General features: G+C 36.3%; 1 protein-coding gene across 1 annotated transcript in view; it reads right to left on the bottom strand.

The window, feature by feature from the left end:
- Positions 1–15598, bottom strand: part of Fndc3a (fibronectin type III domain containing 3A) — a 159683-nt gene extending 144085 nt beyond the window's left edge. The window contains exon 1 of the mRNA XM_076872029.1: positions 15354–15598. The gene's annotated coding sequence lies outside the window, so the exon portion shown is untranslated. The remainder of the gene's footprint in view (positions 1–15353) is intronic.
- Positions 15599–18138: the final 2540 nt, after the last annotated feature.

The raw sequence follows: 18138 nt of genomic DNA, 5'->3' as shown, positions 1-18138 counted from the left end.
TCATGTAGTTACCATTATTGATACATTTATCTCCTTGTGCAGGTGTTAGGTTTCCATGTGGTTTTATTTCCCTTCTACTTGAAGGACTCCAATTAACATGTCTTTTAGAACAGGACTGGAGATAAACCCTTTCAGCTTTTGTATGTTTGAAATCTTTATTTTACCTTTGATTTAAAAAGGCAATTTCAATGGGTAAAGAACACGAGGTTGATAGTTTTTTCTTTTAGTATTTTAAAGCTACTGCTCCAATCGTCTTCCACCTTCCATTGTTTCTGATAAGAAATCTGATGTCATTCTTATCTTTACTCTATTTTTTTCTCTGGTGGCTTTAAGATCTGTTTTTTTTTTTTTTTTTTTAACAACTGATTTGATTATGATGTTCCTTCGTGTAGTTTTATTCATCTTTTGTTTACTGTGTTTTCTTGGATAATATTTTTATCTCATATGGAAAAATTCTGATCATTATTTCTTCAAATACTATTTTTAGTTCATTTAAAAACTCTTTCCTTTTAGATGATTTCTATTGCTGTATTTTCATGCCCACTAACCTTTTCTTCAGCAATGTCTTAACATGCCATTAATTCCATCCAGTGTGTCTTATCTCCGACACTATAATTTTAGTCTAGGAGCGAGCTCTACTTAAAATGTTCGGACTTTCCAATAGTCATAACTGTTTTAATGACCATTAAATTCATCATCTGTGGGACTGTTTTGAGTGTCAAGTTTTCTCCTAATTATGGTTGGTATTTTCCTGCTTCTTTGCAGACTTAGTAATTTTATTGAATGTCAGACGTGAATTTTACCTTGTGGACTGCTATGTACTTTTTTATTCCTACAAATAATTTAGAGCTTTGTTCTGAGATGCAGTTCAATGAGGAAACAGTTTGATCATTCTAGGTCTTGTTTACGCAGGCCCAGATTTGCTTTTAGTCTAGGATTAATTTCTTTCCACCTCTAAAGCAAAAAAAAAAAAAAAAAAAAAAAAAAATCTTCAGAATACTTTACTAAAGGCTGTGTCAATGAGGTTTCTGTGGCTGATGAGAAGAGGCACTTTTTCTGGCTCTACATGAACTTGGATATGTTCTGTACAATCCTGTTTGGTGGCTCTTTCCCTAGATGTATATAAATGTATACATTTACCAATACTTTGCTGAATGCTTAAGAGAAACCCTTCACTGTATCTCTGAAGTTCTTTTTCTTTGCAGCTCTCTCCTTGGTAAACTCTAGTCCCTTGGATTCCTGGGAATACTAGCATTGTTTCTTCAAATCAGGCAGTCTGCCAAGACTTATCTGGGTTTCCCTCCCTGTGTTATGCCCTGGTAACTTTCTCCAGGAAGCTAAGCCAATCATAGGGCTTGCCTTGTTTTCCCTCTTCTGTTGCTCAATGCCTATTGTCTCAAGTGCTACTGTTCCCCGTACTTCATCTAGTTTTTTTGATCTGTCAGAAAAGTAAATTCAGCTTCTTTTATTCCTTCTCGACAAGGGACCTAAATTTGCTACTCTTAATTTATAATGTATCCAATGGACTGTACAAAGGTGAAAACATTTATCCAAAGCAGGATCCAAATGGCTATGATTTAAAAGTATGATTTTTAAAATTATTATCATTAGTAGCACATATTACTGGATAAATTAATGGGTTTCACTGTGACATTTCCATATATGCATATAACATGTTTTGTTACCATCTACTCCTCTTCCCACTTTACCCTTCCCCTTCCTTTTCCCTAATAGTCCCTCTTCAGGTTACCTTCTGTTTTTCTTTCTATTTTCCACATAGAAAGTGTGATACTTGTCTTTCTGTGTCTAGATAATTTCACTCATTATGACCTCTATGAGTTTTTAAAAAAGTATGATCCACAGAGGGAAGGAGGAGGGGAGGGCAAGAGGAAGCACATTTGTGATGTCCATCTGCAAATCCTGCTTTTATGTTATGTATACAAACACATACATGCATGTATACAAATTCTATATATAAAATTATAGTATAATTAAAATAGTAATAATAATAGAAGGGAGATCGGCATAGTTGAGTAAGTGATTTGGGGGAGAGAGGATGAAAGGGAAAACGAAGATATTAAATGAGATTGATCAAGTTATTTTATGTGCATGAACAAACATGGCATAATGAATCCCACTACTATGTATAATTATAATGGACCAATAAAAATAAATTTTAAAAAAAGAGTAAAAAATAAATAAAAAATCGATCCACAGTTCACCACTTAAAGTCAGTGTGCTCTAGATATGCCTAGAACTAAAAGAAAAACCAAAGTTATTTATTGTAAGAAAATGACACACAATTCCTTAGCTTTTATTTCTGTGTAAGACCTTGGGTTACTTACTAGAAACCTGCAGAATGAGTTCTTATTTCAATGTGTCATCCACAAACATAAATACATATAATTCCAGCATTAATTAAAGCCACTAATTCAGGATTATACTAAGACTAAGTGGTATGAAACACAGATGGGATTCCTACAATTTGTGGGGAAGAATACATTTTTTATCTGTGGATCTATCATCAATGCTTTCTTTAATTGGTACTAGTTTTTGTGGTGTCTTCAACTTGTCTGACAATTTCAAGCCTGATTAACTTTTTCTTATAAATTACTACAGGGTTTTTAATTATAAATTACTATCTTTCAGTTTCATCATCCTCAAATTCAATTTAGTTTTTGGCGAAAGTTGTGTAACACTATAGTGTACAATGATGCATATCTGCAGTAAATATTTTTGATTTACTACTTTTATTCTTTTAGAAATAGGTATCCAATTTTACTTGTACGGTGATATTTCATTAGTCATGTGCTATATATGAATTTATACTATTTAAATAGCTTACAATGTATTTTTGTGATATGTAAAATAATATTTTTACATAGGACAGAGACTATCATAGTTTTATAATAGGCTAAACCATATAAAATTGCCATTTAAGGTCAAAAACTTTAAAATAACTTTACTTCATAAGGTTTAACCTAATACAAGGAAGTATATATAATCATATTCTTATAAGGAAAATACTAGTTTATATAGGTTATTAGCAAACTTATTATAACTAATTTATTGTATTCATATTCAATTCCTTATCCAGTGGAAGAGGTACAATGGATAGGAAGGGTAGACCTTACCCCTAAGTGAACAGGATTAATTAATTTTTAATATTACCTAATGCATTAAACATTATATAATTTAATTAGGTATTCACAGGATATGGCCCTTGCTCCATCACTAAGAAATCACACTGTAATAGTTATTAAGATGAAAATCTGGTTCAAATAATTCCAAAAGAACTGCTAATGGAAAATACATAACAAAGATACTTCTACTCAGGAAATTCTATTTTCACCTCAAATATTTTATTGCCCTTTCTAGAAGTACTATTTTTATATTAAAGACTGTTCACTTCAGTCTTAAAATTTCAAATTCTTGACTATACCTATGAGAGTGACTTTGGACTTAAGAGTAAACCAGCAGTTTCTAAATATTTTCTGGCCACAGTACCACTTTGATAGTTAAGTTCAAGCAACAGGGTTTGAATTCCTATGTAAAATCTGCTCTGTTTCCTTCATCAAAACTACAAATAGAGAATTCTACCATAAGAAAATCAAGAAACACTTTATTTTCAATGGGAAGACATGTTTTTAGAACTCAGTCCTTTCTGAGTCAACCAAATTCTTTGTTTAAAACTCTTTGTTTATAAATGCCTGGGTTAAAAAAAAAAATTGTTGCTTCTAAACACAACCATCTTCCCCATTTTATTTATTTGTTTATTTATTATTTTTTGCAGTACTGGTGACCAAACACAGTGGCTCTACCACACACACCTAAGCCACACACCCATAGCATATAGATAGTGGTAAAAAGCAAAAATATTTTTTTATTTTGAAACAGAGCTTGCTAAATTACTTATGCTGGTCTCATACTTTTGATCCTCCTGCCCCAGACTCTGGAGTAGCCAGGATTATAGGTGAGCTTAATTATGGCTAGACTCCAACTTATTTTAAAAACATATTCCTTCTCTTTTCTGTGTCTTCCTCTCAAGCTGTTGACTTCTTCAACCCCAACTTTCTTAAAATTCTAGGTTCTAGGGCTGCAGGTGTACCTCTATGACAGAGCACTTGCCTTGAATGTGCAAAGCCTTGGGTTTGATCAAGAAGGAAGGAAGGAAGGAAGGAAGGAAGGAAGGAAGGAAGGAAGATTGATTTCTGATACTAGCAGTAGGGAAATCAAAATATCCAGGCATATGGAAAACAAATCTATATTGGTAATCACAATTTCTTTTTGGTAGTGCTGGGGACTGAACACAGAACCTTGCACATACCAGGCAAACACTCTACTGAGTTACCTCCCTGGTCCCACAATTTTATACATAAAAAAGAAAAATGCTTTTATAATAGAAATTTAGAAAATAAAGTGCAACAACATTGTCTGGGTTGGCAGATACGTTTATAAAGATTATGAATCACTAAGAAATTCTCACTTCTTTAACCTACTTTATCACAGTTTCAGATCCGAAATTCTTATTTCTAAAAGCACTAATGACTTTAGATGCCAACTGGAAAGGTTCTACAAGTGAAAAGAGGTGCTATTAAAAATTACACAGGGGCTGGGGATGTGGCTCAAGCGGTAACGGGCTCACCTGGTGCCGCAGTCTGGCTGGGCACAAATCACGAGCCACTCACAGCTTTGTAGATTCAAACAGCAATTCTTTATTCCCGATCTCACACTGGCCTTCTACAAACACGTTCTGGGGAAATCCACGTTTTCTGCCCAAATCCACACCTCCACTGGGCTTCTGTCTCCCAAATATATTCTGAATCCTGTGAGAACTCAAGGGGAACTCAAGACAGCAGGATACGCCCTATTCTAAACCGGGAACGCCCTAAACTCGGATTATCCTAAACCGGGAACACCCTAAACACGGATCCGCCCTGGTCCTTGAGCAAGGTCACCTTACATGCAATGTCCTGCAAAATGTCCTATTTCCACGAGTCCTTCCACTAAAGAAACATGGGGATACGCTGGCAAGGAAACTGTCATACCTACTTGGCTGATGGCTCCCAGCACCTGGCATGTGCGGGGTGCTGGGTTCGATCCTCAGCACCACATAAAATAAAATAAAGATGTTGTGTCCACCGAAAACTGAAAAAATAAATATTAAAAAAATTCTCTCTCTCTCCCTCTCTTAAAAAAAAAAAAAATTACACAAAAAGGGCTGGAGTTGTGGCTCAGCGGTAGAGCGCTCACCTAGCATGTATGAGGCCCTAGGTTTAATCCTCAGCACCACATAAAAATGAATAAGTAAAATAAAGGTATTGTGTCCAACTGCAACTAAAAAATAAACATTTTTTAAAAAATTACACAAGAAAATTAGACATAAACCAAGGCCATCCAATTAAAATGTATGGTCCTAAGATGGACCAATCAAAATCATCAAAGTCAAATCTTCATATCTTTTGTTATCACATTTGTTACATCACAACCTGCTTATACTTTGAAATGCACATATCAACATTACTTTCAACTTTTTGCTGCCTCCAAATTCAAGCTTTTTTTCTATAGCCACCAACTATGGTATGTAACCTTTCAGACTTTTTACTGTGCTTTGTATCAAGTTTTCTGGCAGTAGTTGTTAGATAAATAAAATCACATACACTGGTCAGTGTCTTATTTTTTTCATATGATTTATCTTCATTTTTAAAAATAGTCTTATTGATGTTTTAATTTACTGGTGTGGATGAGCATCTCTTTAAAGTTTTACAGTATATATATATATATATATATATATATATATATATATATATTCCTATTTCTGTGAATGTACTGACTGATCACATTCTTTCCCATTTTCTACAAGGTTGTCATTTTCATATTGATTTATAGGCAAATCTTATAAACTCTAAATTTATTAATTTTGTCTATTACATGTCAAATATTTTATCCTAGTCTCTTGACTGCATTTTAAACCGTTATCTAAGTTTAATGTCTCACTCGAAAAGGCCATCATCTCAAAATTTTTAAAGATATACTTCTAAAACTTTCACCATTTTGTTTTTGTTTTAAGAGACATTTAGTTCATTTGGAAATTAGTTTTGAGACTGCCACGAAGTGGGTACTTAACTATCTTTACTCCAACTGGATGGCCAATTTTTCCATACCATTTATAGAATAGTGTTTCCATTACTCAACTATTTATCATATATTTCTTCTTATCTGTGAATCTTCTCCTTTGATTAACATGCTTATCACTATTCCAAATTATTATTTTAATAAATGCATTTTACAATAATGTTTTGACCTTCAGTGGATACACTTCTTTTTGTTAACACTTCTTTTTGAAATTCAGCCTGCCATTCTGGTACATTTCCCCTTTTCAATCTTGAACCATTGTTTGGAAAATTCCATTTTTAAAAACCCACTGCATTTATAATTAGAACTATATTGACTTTATGGACTAATCTAGTGTAAATTGCCATTTTTATACTATTAAGCAGTCACATTAGGGAACTTAATATTCCTCTATCCATTCAGACCTTCTTGCTTCTTCATATAGTTACTATGCGTTCCTTAAGTATTCTGTAACTTAGGCTGCTTTTTCTTAATATATTCCATAGTTTGTTACTACTGGTATATGAGATACTGATGTTTACTTTATGGCTAGTGACTTAACTAAAACATTTTTTAAATGTAATAATTTTTAGCTGATTGTCTTGTATTATCTAAGTTAGCAGTCATACCAACTATGAATAATAATGGTGGCACATTTCTCTCCCATTTTATAAAGGTTAATTATTTTTCAGGTTTATTAATGTACTAGCTAAGATTTCTGGACCAATGTTATATTCCTATCTTTCAACAGAAGTGCTTCTAATATTTCACTATTAGAGTCCATATAGATTTCTGGTAAATAATCTTTGTAAGGTTATTTCTTTAAGAGTTATTAGAACTGACAGTTTAATTTTAGAAATGATATTTTTAGCACCAAAGAGAAATTATAGTTTCCCCTTAAATCTATTAACATAGTAAATTACACTAATGTTTCCTGATACAGAATCATCATTACACTCCTAGAGTCAACATATTAGAACCTATATGATTTACCAATCACAAGTCCAGGCTCTGGAACAGAATGCCTGGGTTCAAATTCCAGATTGTTCACCAACTAGTTGTATGATCTTTGGCATGTTATTTAATGTGCTTCAGTTTTCTCATTTTTAAAATGGTGATAATAGTATCTACTTCAGTTGTATTGGTATACAGCATTTCAAGAGTCAGCAAACTAAGGCCTGTGGGTCAAATCTGGTTTGCTGCCTATTTCTATAAATAAAGCTTAATTAGAATACATTCACACCAGGGCTGGGGCTGTAGCTCAGTGGTAGAGCGCTTGCCTTACACATGTGAGGCACCGGGTTTGATCCTCAGCACCACATAAAAATAAATAAAATAATCTACAGCTAACAACAACAACAACAACAACAACAACAACAAAACACGGTCATACTCATTGTTTGTAATCTATCTATGGCTGGTTTTGTGCTCCTGTACCTCATCTAAGTACATATGAGAGCCCATATTGCCTACAATGCCTGAAATTTGCTCTTTGTTTAAGAACTGCCAACCCCAGCAGTAATGTTCAAATCCAAGTAGTTCATGTTCTAATAGCTGAGTCAGACAAGTTAAAATATATATATATATATAGATAGATAGATATAGATATACACACACACTACATAATGATACACAATTATGATATTCTGTGTATAATATGTGCAAATACATAGCATTCAGTATTAAAGGTAGCATTCACTCATGGAAAAAGAAGACAAGAGAAATTTTCTATTTATTTTTTAATTATTTGAAAATATGTATTTATTTACATGTCTTTTTCTCTTATCCTAATCTGTGAATTTCTAAAGAGAAGGGAGTAAGACATTCATTTTTGTGGCATTCATATTCTAAGTATCTGGACATTTAAAGTTTTCAATAAATAACAGACAAATGATGAAAATAGGATACCCGGATGATAATGATTAGGTATGTCTGCTTAAGTTCTAGATATAAATAGCCTATGGCAATCACTGTATTTGCCTTTTTAACTGGGTTCTCTCTTAATCCTTGTAACAATATATTCTAAGAAATAGGTACTATAATTACTCCACTGTAAAATGAAAAAATAAAGGCTCAAAGAGGTAAAGTATCATGTTTATATGCAGCCAGGAAGAAGCAGCAAAAATGTATGCTCTTTATACTACATTATGAAGTTGGGAAGTCATGGGGAATAGTGATATAGTCATAGCATATTAAAAGAGGATGAACTCTCAAGAAGACAAGAGAGATTTTAATTGATGCAGCAGAAACAGTGATATTATCTTAATTTCTAAAATTTAGAAATGATTTGAATAAATTTATGTTTCTGAAACATTAGGAAGCACTCTAAAAGATGGGTTGAAGGAAAAGAAAATTGCCCATGTTTTAACCAAAAACTACTCTACTACATACAGGCCAATATTTGCAAGGTTTAAGTAATAAACAAAAAATAAATGTCAGCATACAATAGTACTTTTAAAGAATACTGATCTATAGTAGTAGAAATAGCTGGTTTTAAGAGTTACTAAAGAAACAAAAGGTACATACGTCGAACTATTACACTGAAATGTAAAAAAAATGTATAATTGCTAATGAAAATGTTTTCTGGGAAAAAATTAAATTTTATGAACAAAGACATAATTGAGAATGGCTCAACCATTCAATCCAAACAATCCAGAAAGTTTAATCATAAATTATAAATTTTCACTTTTCTTTTTTTAGGCAAATCTTAAGAAAAACTTATGTTGAGGAAAATGAAATGACTACAAGGTAGATCTTAAACAATGAGTTGTATATGATTTTTTGTAAAGCAAATTCTATAATACAAGTTGAATATCCCTTTCCCAAAACGCTTGGGACCATAAGTGTTTCATTTTCAGATTTTGGAACATCTGCATATACTATTCAATGAGGTATCTCGAGGATGAGACACACCTCTAAACACAAAATTCATTTATGTTTCAAATACACCTTATATACCTAGCCTGAAAGTGATTTTATACAATATTTTTAGTGCTCCTGCATTTTAACTACAACCCATCACATGAAGTCAGGTGTGGAATTTTCCACTTGTGGCATTATCATGGCACTCCATGAGACATTTTGTATTTTTAGATTAGGGATGCTCAACCTGTAATAACTTTTAAAGTTACTCTTAAAGTATTTTCAAATACTTTAAAGATATTTTTTAAAAGTGAAGTCTTAACTATGTTTTCAAATGTACTTATGAAACATCTGTTTGGAACCTCCAGTAGGAAGATTTTTCCCTTCCAAATTCTGTGGCTGCCGGTTTACTGAAGATGACTATACACATAAATCAATTAAAGTAACCCCTCACTGGGGAAATAGACAGTGAAGGAATAATGTAACTTAAAAAAACCATTCTGTTCAAATATGTATTAAAATGTGGATTCTCAAGAAGGAAAACAAAACAACTCTTTTCAACATTTCTGATACAGGCTGATTAATACATATAATCTATCAAATTTAAATAACTTTTATGTCAAGGTTTATTACAAAGTATATATACTTTTGAATTTTTAGAAAATAGCATATAAAAGATTTCAAGAAGTTGAGGGAGGAAGAGAAATAAGTCAAATCAGAATTACAATCACATTTGTAAAATCAGAGTACCACTATGTACCTGGCAGGTTTGTGTAGGATTTTAAAAATTATCAACCATAGGCCCTAAAATCCAATGAAATCTCAACAAGTGGATTTTAAAAAAGAAAACCATAAGGAATTCACTTTTTGCAGTTTTAACCTCACTTTGTAAAGAACAGCTGAGGTTCTTTGCAAAAGATTTCTTTGCAAAAAGGAACAGAGGCACATGGGATATATACAATACTGAAAGATTAACAAGAATGTTTTCATATGTATTCTCTTTGCCAAGAAAGCAGTTAAAACTTTAAATGTTTACTGGAAACATAGTAGGTTTACAGAACTTAGGAGGATAAAACTGAGACTTAAGATTTCTAACCTTATTTTTTTTTAAAAAAAAAGACTGCATTTTTGTCCAATCCAGTAGTATTAATGTACAGTATTTTAATGTTTTTATAGTTTATATCATTTCTTTGGGTCCTCACAGTATTTGTAAGGAAAACAAGATAGTTTTGATTTTCTCTATTTTAAGAATTGAAAATGAAGATTAAAAAATCTAACCTGAAACCAATTCGCTAATGAATGGTGAAGATGGAACTAAGATTTAGATTTGAGTCATCATCCAAGGCATTTTATCTTCTACTTAGGAAATGAAAACAGCAGGAATGGGGAAGCTGTTTCAAGAATTGACAAAAGTTGGGGCGGAAGGGAGTACATTATTAATTTCTTCTTAAAACAAAGTCAAATTTTTATTAGGCACCAATTTATGAAGGCTGAAACTTATTTCAAAGGGTTTGGATAGCCTTAAAACTCAAGATATTCACAAAGAATGGAAAAATGACACTTACATACAAAAATTAACTTAAGCCTTTCAGTTTCATCTGGTTTTAATGTTTTTCACAGGAAAATAAAACACTATTCTATCCAAGTAGCCCCCGCCTAAAACCATTTTTTTCCTAGCACCTAATATCAACCCTGATATACAGAACCTATTTATTAATGCTGCTAAATGAAAGAATGCTCTTATGCTATATTCTTGATCTCCTAATACAATATAGAGAAACCTAAGCCAATTGATTCATGAAGCTATAACCTGAGGCACCACTACTAACCTGGTAATGGGACAGGAAACATAGGAGGTTGAGAGAACAGCGCTGCCTTAGAAATACACTCTACACATACAGAAATTTCAAAGAGATGTTTCATGTAAATGAATTTTCAAATAACCAATACTTATCCTTTAAATCACCATAGCTTATCTTAAAATAATTTTAATGGAAATATTTTTAAAAGGGGCTAGGTCTTCTTTCTTTGCCTTAATCTGTATATAATACAATATAACTTTTCTTCATGATTCAAGCTCATCAAAGTAAATATCAATTATTACACTGTCCCACATAGTGACTCTTCTTGGAGTTAATACAGGATTTCCAACTGTTTGTTCTTAGTAATTACTAAGTCATCCTAGACTACTTATAAAAACTAGATTCCCTACTGCCTGTTCCTCTATTATCATTTACAGGCCACCAGTACACTTATAGTCCACCAGTACCCTAGCCAAGGTTTCTGAAATATCAGTTTAGTTTTAAAAAATGTAAAATCATGACAGTCAATTGATATACTTAACCTTATACAAATTCTATGAAATCACTGCGTAGCTATTTTCACTGCTGTAAGGCCTGGCTCAAAGGCTTTTTTCACTTCCCAGTTCTGAGACCTATTTTAGGCCCTTGCCAGAAGTTTGGCCACAAATTAACAATTATAGTACTATTTATTTTAGCATTATTTTCTTTACTTTTAGTTTACCATAAAGAAAAATATATAAATGATAGTTATGAAACACACCAAACAACCATGTAGACAAAACAAGATACTTCACAGTATGTGCTATATGGATAATAACCTAGCCAATTATTAGCTAGCAGTCGGCAAACCAGGTCCAATAGCCAAATCCAGCTCACAGATATGTGGCCCCTGAGTTAAGCAAACAAACAAACAAGAATATTCCACAAAGACTATAAATCTCTTATAGGGCTTAAATCACTAGTACTCTACAAAAAGTCTGCTAACCTTTGACCTAAGCTATATAAACAAACACATATAAGCTACCCACTATACAATGAAGCCTTAACTATTAATGTGCCAAACAGGATGCATAATTCTTTTTTTTTTTTTTTTGGTACCAGGGACTGAACTCAGGGGCACTCAACCACTGAGCCACATCCCCAGCCCTTTTTGTATTTATTTAGAGGCAGGGTCTGAGTTGCTTAGCACCTTGCCATTGCTGAGGCTGGATTTGAACTCAGGATCCTCCTGTCTCAGCCTCCTGAACTGCTGGGATTACAGGCATGTGCCACTGCTCCCAGTGCGTAATTCTTTCGTTGATGGGTTCCTAATGATACAGCCAACTGTCTTGCCAGTTCCTTCCTACTTTCTAACCACAGCCCGGGGCTTAGTTAAAATCTCTACCTAACCTTTCTTTCTCCTAATACTTTTTCTTAGATGTTCTCAAGCTGGTCTCCTTGCTACTACTTCCAACTCTTGTCAACGTCTTTTGAAATGACATTTCCTTTGATATATAAATCCTTCCTAAGTTTCAAGTTTGACTTCCTCCAAATGCCAGGATTGTTCTAGCTCTCACTGTGCTTTAAATTACAATTGGTATCACACACTTAAATAGTATATTGTATAGCTTTTGCTAATGATCTCCTGTGTAAGACTAGTATCCCCAATTCATTTGTAATTACTTGAAGGCACATATTACACTGCTTTTGCATTTGATAATATTTCATTATCCTCTGGGCATATACCATCTCCCAAGTGTACTCTTCTATCTTGGAGAAAAAATAGTCTGAGGACTTGTAATAGGTGCTAAGTAATGGAAAACATCAAAAGATGATATCTATATGGAACCTGATGGCAGACCAGAGGCTACACTGCGAACTTGGAAAGTAAATATTAAAGACAAGCAAAATCATATTAGCAGAAAGATAGAAGATTAAGAATTAATACATAAAAAGAGACTATTGAAAAATATTCTGAAATAAAGACCAAAGTATTAAGAATATTATAAAAACTCGCAAATACATGTAAAAGAACAAAATTTGCCTTTCAACACTAATGGTCACTTTTTTTTTAACAAGTTGTGCTCAATGGAATAGACATACAAAGTATTCTAAATCTTTGGACTTACAATACTGTGTATTTATTTGAAGTCTATTAGAGATTGCTGTAAAGAAAAACAAAAACAAACAAATGAAAATCCCACTAATCACTTATCTTTCTATTACCTGGATAATAAATTTGGAAATCATGTGCATATCCTTCATCTCTAAGATACAATCTAGACGCATCTGCATGGAAAAAATGCAACCAGAATGTTTTATTTTTTAAAAAAGCCTGTTTTGGTTACATCAAATTATAGTAGATGCACTGCAAAACTACATCACCAATATTTTTAAAATATAGGCAAAATATCACATGCACAAGCCTTGGATATATAGACATGTAAAAAACCCAAATAATTTAAAACAAACAATATTATTACCTGTGCATCTAAACTAAATTATAAATTAAATGTCCTTTGCCTAAGTAACTAACAAAAAAATCATTAAGCTTATTAATTATGCATTCCCCCCTCCCCCTCGGGTTTTACAGAATCTCTCAACCCTTCACCTGCCTGGCCAGGGAAGAGGAAGACATTTTTTCTTAATCAATAATAAAATATTATATGGTAGAAAATTTAACAAGTAAAAGGGATGGTTAAATGCATGGTAAAATAAATCAGCTTTCAATCACAAGAAGAGAAAAAGTGACGACACAAATGGCATCAAAAAATCTGGGTTTTTTTTTTCCTAATGCATATCATTAATTTTGGAAGAAGAAAACCACCCTTATAATTATGCTTGACTGAGTTGAGTATTAACCAGGAGCTTATGATTTTTCCTGAACATTCCATGACTTGGAGGATTCAGACAAAAGGAAAAAAAGGGGAGTTAATACAGAAGCATACAAGTGGCTAACGGTAGCCAGTCTGGGATAAAAATTTTCCACTTGACCTACACATAGAAAACTGGGAAGAAAACAGTAAAATTTAATGTAACAGTGCTGAAAATTTTAACATAGAAATTTCAACAAGATTGTTTTCCTGTCAAGTCATCAACCCTCCCTTCTTCCCACAATGGATGTTATTAGTGATAGCAAGAATTACCAATAGGTTAAAATGCTAAAAATAAAATTTTAGGTAATATTTTATAAAAATGTGTTAAAAATATTTACCATTGCTTTCTGGTAGGGCCATTATCTGTCTCAGTGGGCACTTTAACTCATTACTTGAGAAAAATTAATTTAAACAAGAAAACATTAAGGCAGCAAGGGACTCATTTCTCTTTAACATTTTAAGGTAGTTTAAACAAAACTGACTAGATGGTAAAAATTATAGATTTAGCAAATACACAAAAACTAAATATTTATCCAAACACAAGATCAGAGCCACAAAACTCAATTTGTTTCTGCCTAACATATGGCTCCAACTCCTGAGTGACATATGTTTAGTACTTGTGCTGGTAAAAGCATATGATAAAATACTACAGAAAGAGTTCATTCTTATAATACACACACACACACACACACACACACACACACACTTTGGTTTCAAGAACTAAAAATACAGACCACAGTAAGATGCAAAATTATGAAGCTCAGTTTTAAAAGTCCACGGTGAACACATAATCACAACTGCGCTGTTAAAAAGAAAAAGAAAACCTTCCCAGTCTGTTAATCTTAATAGATGGTCAGCCACAAAGGTGTCCAAAGGAATTTGCATAAAATCTCAAAAGAATATCTCTAATTCTCAATCCCTAGCACATCCAGCAATCGTCACACCCCCAATCCCAAATATCTCAAGGTTGTTTTAAAGCTAACAGTTTAATAAAAGGATTAACAACCACACTTATTAATAACATCCACCGTTCTGCTTGCAATTTGACGTCGAAATTATTTGTTCATCTTCCTTTACCTAACGCAAAGCCGTGTCAAAAGTTCAAAGATCCAGGCTGTTAAACAGAGCGAGGACTGCAGCCTCCGGTCCACCTCCCGACTGAACAGGTGGTTAACTCACCTGGGGAGAGGAGCCGCCAGGTACAGGCAGCAGCCAAACGGGATCAAACAAGGGCGGGTTTTCGAGGTTTTAACCCCCAGGGGACCGGGGGGGGGGGGCGGGAAGCTCTTCCGAAAAGCGTTTAAGTTCCGCGGCTGTAGGGCAGCCAAAGCCGCAAGCGCTGCGGGTGCAGGGTGATCCCTTCCCGAAGGCTGCGCGCCCGCCCCCTGTCCTCCGGAGCGGCAAAGCTCGCCGCGGGCCGCCGGAGAGGAGGCGGGGGACGGAGGGGAGGGCGGTCGCGCCCCCGCGAGCGCGTCCGGGCGAGACTCGGCTCCGGCAGGTGCGGGGCAAGTCGATGGGTCCCGAGCCCCGCCCGCTCCCCTCTGCGCAGCGCGCGCCCGGGATGGGGTGGGGCGGCCGGGCCCCTCGACGGGCCGAGCCCCGCGGGCGCCCCGGCCCTCAGCCACAGCCTAACGGTTTCCGCGGCGCCTGCTCCGGAGCGGGACAGGCAGGGAAGAGTCGGGGTCGCCCGCCTTCGCGGAGGGAGTGCCCGCGCTCTCACCTCCGAGTCGCGCCGCTCTGAGGCGGAGGAAGGCGGCTTCCCTGGCGCCTCTTCTTCGGGTTCCTGATCGTTCTCTCTGCCTCAGTGGCAGAGCTAGCTCTCTGGGGCCGCCGCGGCCGCTGGCGCGCTGACTGTTGAGGTTGTTTTCCGATAGTGACGGCGCCGCCTCAGCCCCGCTCTTCGCTCCCTCTCCGCGTAGCTCCCGCTTTCTGTTTCACCCGAGGGACCACGAACGCCGCCGCCGCCATGCTTACTACGGAGCCGGGAGGAGGAGTCGGAGTCGGTGTGTTCAGTGCGGCTGCGCGAGCTCCGCCGACGGCGCCCCCGGCCGGCCGGGACCCCGAGCCCCAGCCCGCGTCCGCGGCCGGAGCACTCCCCCAATGCGAATCCCCACAGGGGCCCCCGGCGTGTGGCGTCCGAGCGCCCGCGCGCCGCCGCCTTCCCGACCCCGGGCTCTCCCGAGGCCCGGCAGCGCCTGGCTGGTGGTAGCCTCCGCCGCGGCCGGGCTCGAGCCCCACTCAGGAAACGTGGAGTTAATTGACGTTCCCAGGGTCACACACTCAAGTCGCAGTACACATTTTTAAAAGCTCCCCGAGACGCACCGTGTCGGCTCCTTTCCGAAAACGCCAGAGCTTAACGCTGGCAGGTGCTTTTAGAGACACTCCCCCAAGGACTAGGAAGCCAACCGAAGTGGGCTCGGAGATTCCCAGTCCGGAACATCTAGAGCCTGGGATCTCGAGAGCCCCCCCTCCCTCCCAAATATTTACAGATTTACTTCAGTTGACAATAAAAGGGTTGGTTTCTTGGTCTCTTAGCCAGCCAAATCTCATGGAAACCCATTACCTTAATTTTTACCACCGCACGAAGACAAGTGAACGCGGCAGCGATTTCCTTAAACCTCAAGCAATGGGGGGCGCTGCAATAATGCCTAAGGGCCGGCTGGCGGTGCTTACTTCTGCAGTTTCCACCGGAAGGCTGGGGAGGGGGCAGCCTTTGGGACCGGGAGTCCTACCCCAGGCACCCTCCTCTCAGAAGTGGTGACGGATGAAACCAAGCTCCACGACTGGCTTTATTTAAATATATTAATTGTGCCTCCATTGAAAATGTCAATCTTAAAAAAAAACCCAAAAAAACATTTTTACAGAAATCTGTTAAAAACGTACGTATTCACTGCATCCTTAACGCATGCCGTGGTTAATGAAATCCTTTGTTGGAGTCTGATGATCATCCTGTGTGAAACCTTGGCCATACGTTAACATCCGGGGCTGGGGGGATTGCAGAGGGATAAAGAATCCCTACTTCGTTGCTTTTTTTTTTTTTTCCCCCTCTCTTTGAAACGTTCTCATCACCTTTTCTAATATCTGTCACTTCTTCTCATTTCCTCATCTCCCTATTTATCCACTTTGATCCATCCTCTCATTCTTTGTACTTGACTGTTTATTTTTTACTCTTTTTCTTCTTTCTCTGCTGCTTTTCTCTATGGCTCCGGGTGATGATTGATTGGATATTTATATCTACAGCCAGCTAATGAGAGGTTTCTTTTCTTCCCATCAGTAAATAACCGAGTGACTCTGTATCAAATGGTATCTTGAGATATTTTCATTGCTGTTCATTATCAAAAGTTCTTTCCCTGACAGAGATGTTTCCTTTTCTTAACTTCTAGATTTGGCCCTCTTCCAGACAAAATTGCTGGAAAGCTGATCATGGAATAACTGAAGTATAACTGTCTGTTTTAAAATATAAGGATGTAGTAGAGTGTGGGTGAGTTCGGTAGCTTCTCCATATAGCTCCTAGCTTTGTTTGATCTGAGGCTTAGCTAGTGGTTTCCAAACTTAAGCTAGTAATTTCCAAAGCTTCCTACTGAGGAGCTTTTTAAAAATGCAGAATTGTACAATTCACCCCTCAAGATTTTGACTACTTGGTTGAGCACAGCCTTCAAGAAATGACATCAGAAATACCAATATTTGGGGGCTGGGGTTGTGGCTTAGTGGTACAGCACTTGTCTAGCATGTGTGAGGCAGTGGGTTCAATTCTCAGCACCGCAAAAAAAAAAAAAAAAAAAAAAAAAAAGGTCCATCGAAAACTAAAATAAATAAATAAATAAATAAATACTAATATTTTAAAAAATTATGTTTGGAGCATACCTACATGATAGGCAGAGCAAGAAAGAACAACTATATTGAAGGAGACTAAAGGCATATAATTAAAAAATACCATTGAAGTTGACCTAGAGATTGTAGTATGATATACAGTGCTGTAAGGTGGAGCAAGCCAAGTGAACAAGGGAATTTATCTTTTGTAGAAAGAATGAAACACACACTAATATATTACCCCAGCCTGGGCCCCAGATGAGTTCTTTGAGAACACAGAGAGGGACAAGGATTTATGTTGACTTACGACAAGTTGCTTCTCTTCTCAGTACTTCATCCTCCTTATTTCAACCCTCATCTTTCTTGAACTCTCAACAATACTCAATACGTTGACCACTATTCTTCCTTGTACATTTCTTCTTCCTTTGGTGTGTATTTTCTTAGTTTTCCTCCTACTTTTCTGGGCACTGTTTCTCTAATTCCTTTGTGGATTCCTGTTCTCCTTAGCTATTAAAGAGAATCTTGGAATTCAATTTTAGGTTCTTTTCTGTTTTCATTATGATCTCTTAGTTCACAAAGTATCACCCACACCCACAGCTTTAGTTACCATCTATATACCAGTGATTTCCATGTAGGGTCTCTGCTCCAGTCTCTTCCCCTAAATTCCAAATCTGATAGCAACTGCTTAATCAACA

Source organism: Callospermophilus lateralis, chromosome 12 (assembly GCF_048772815.1).
Source record: "Callospermophilus lateralis isolate mCalLat2 chromosome 12, mCalLat2.hap1, whole genome shotgun sequence".
NCBI lineage: Eukaryota > Metazoa > Chordata > Mammalia > Rodentia > Sciuridae > Callospermophilus > Callospermophilus lateralis.
This window is presented reverse-complemented; position numbering and strand designations above follow the sequence as displayed.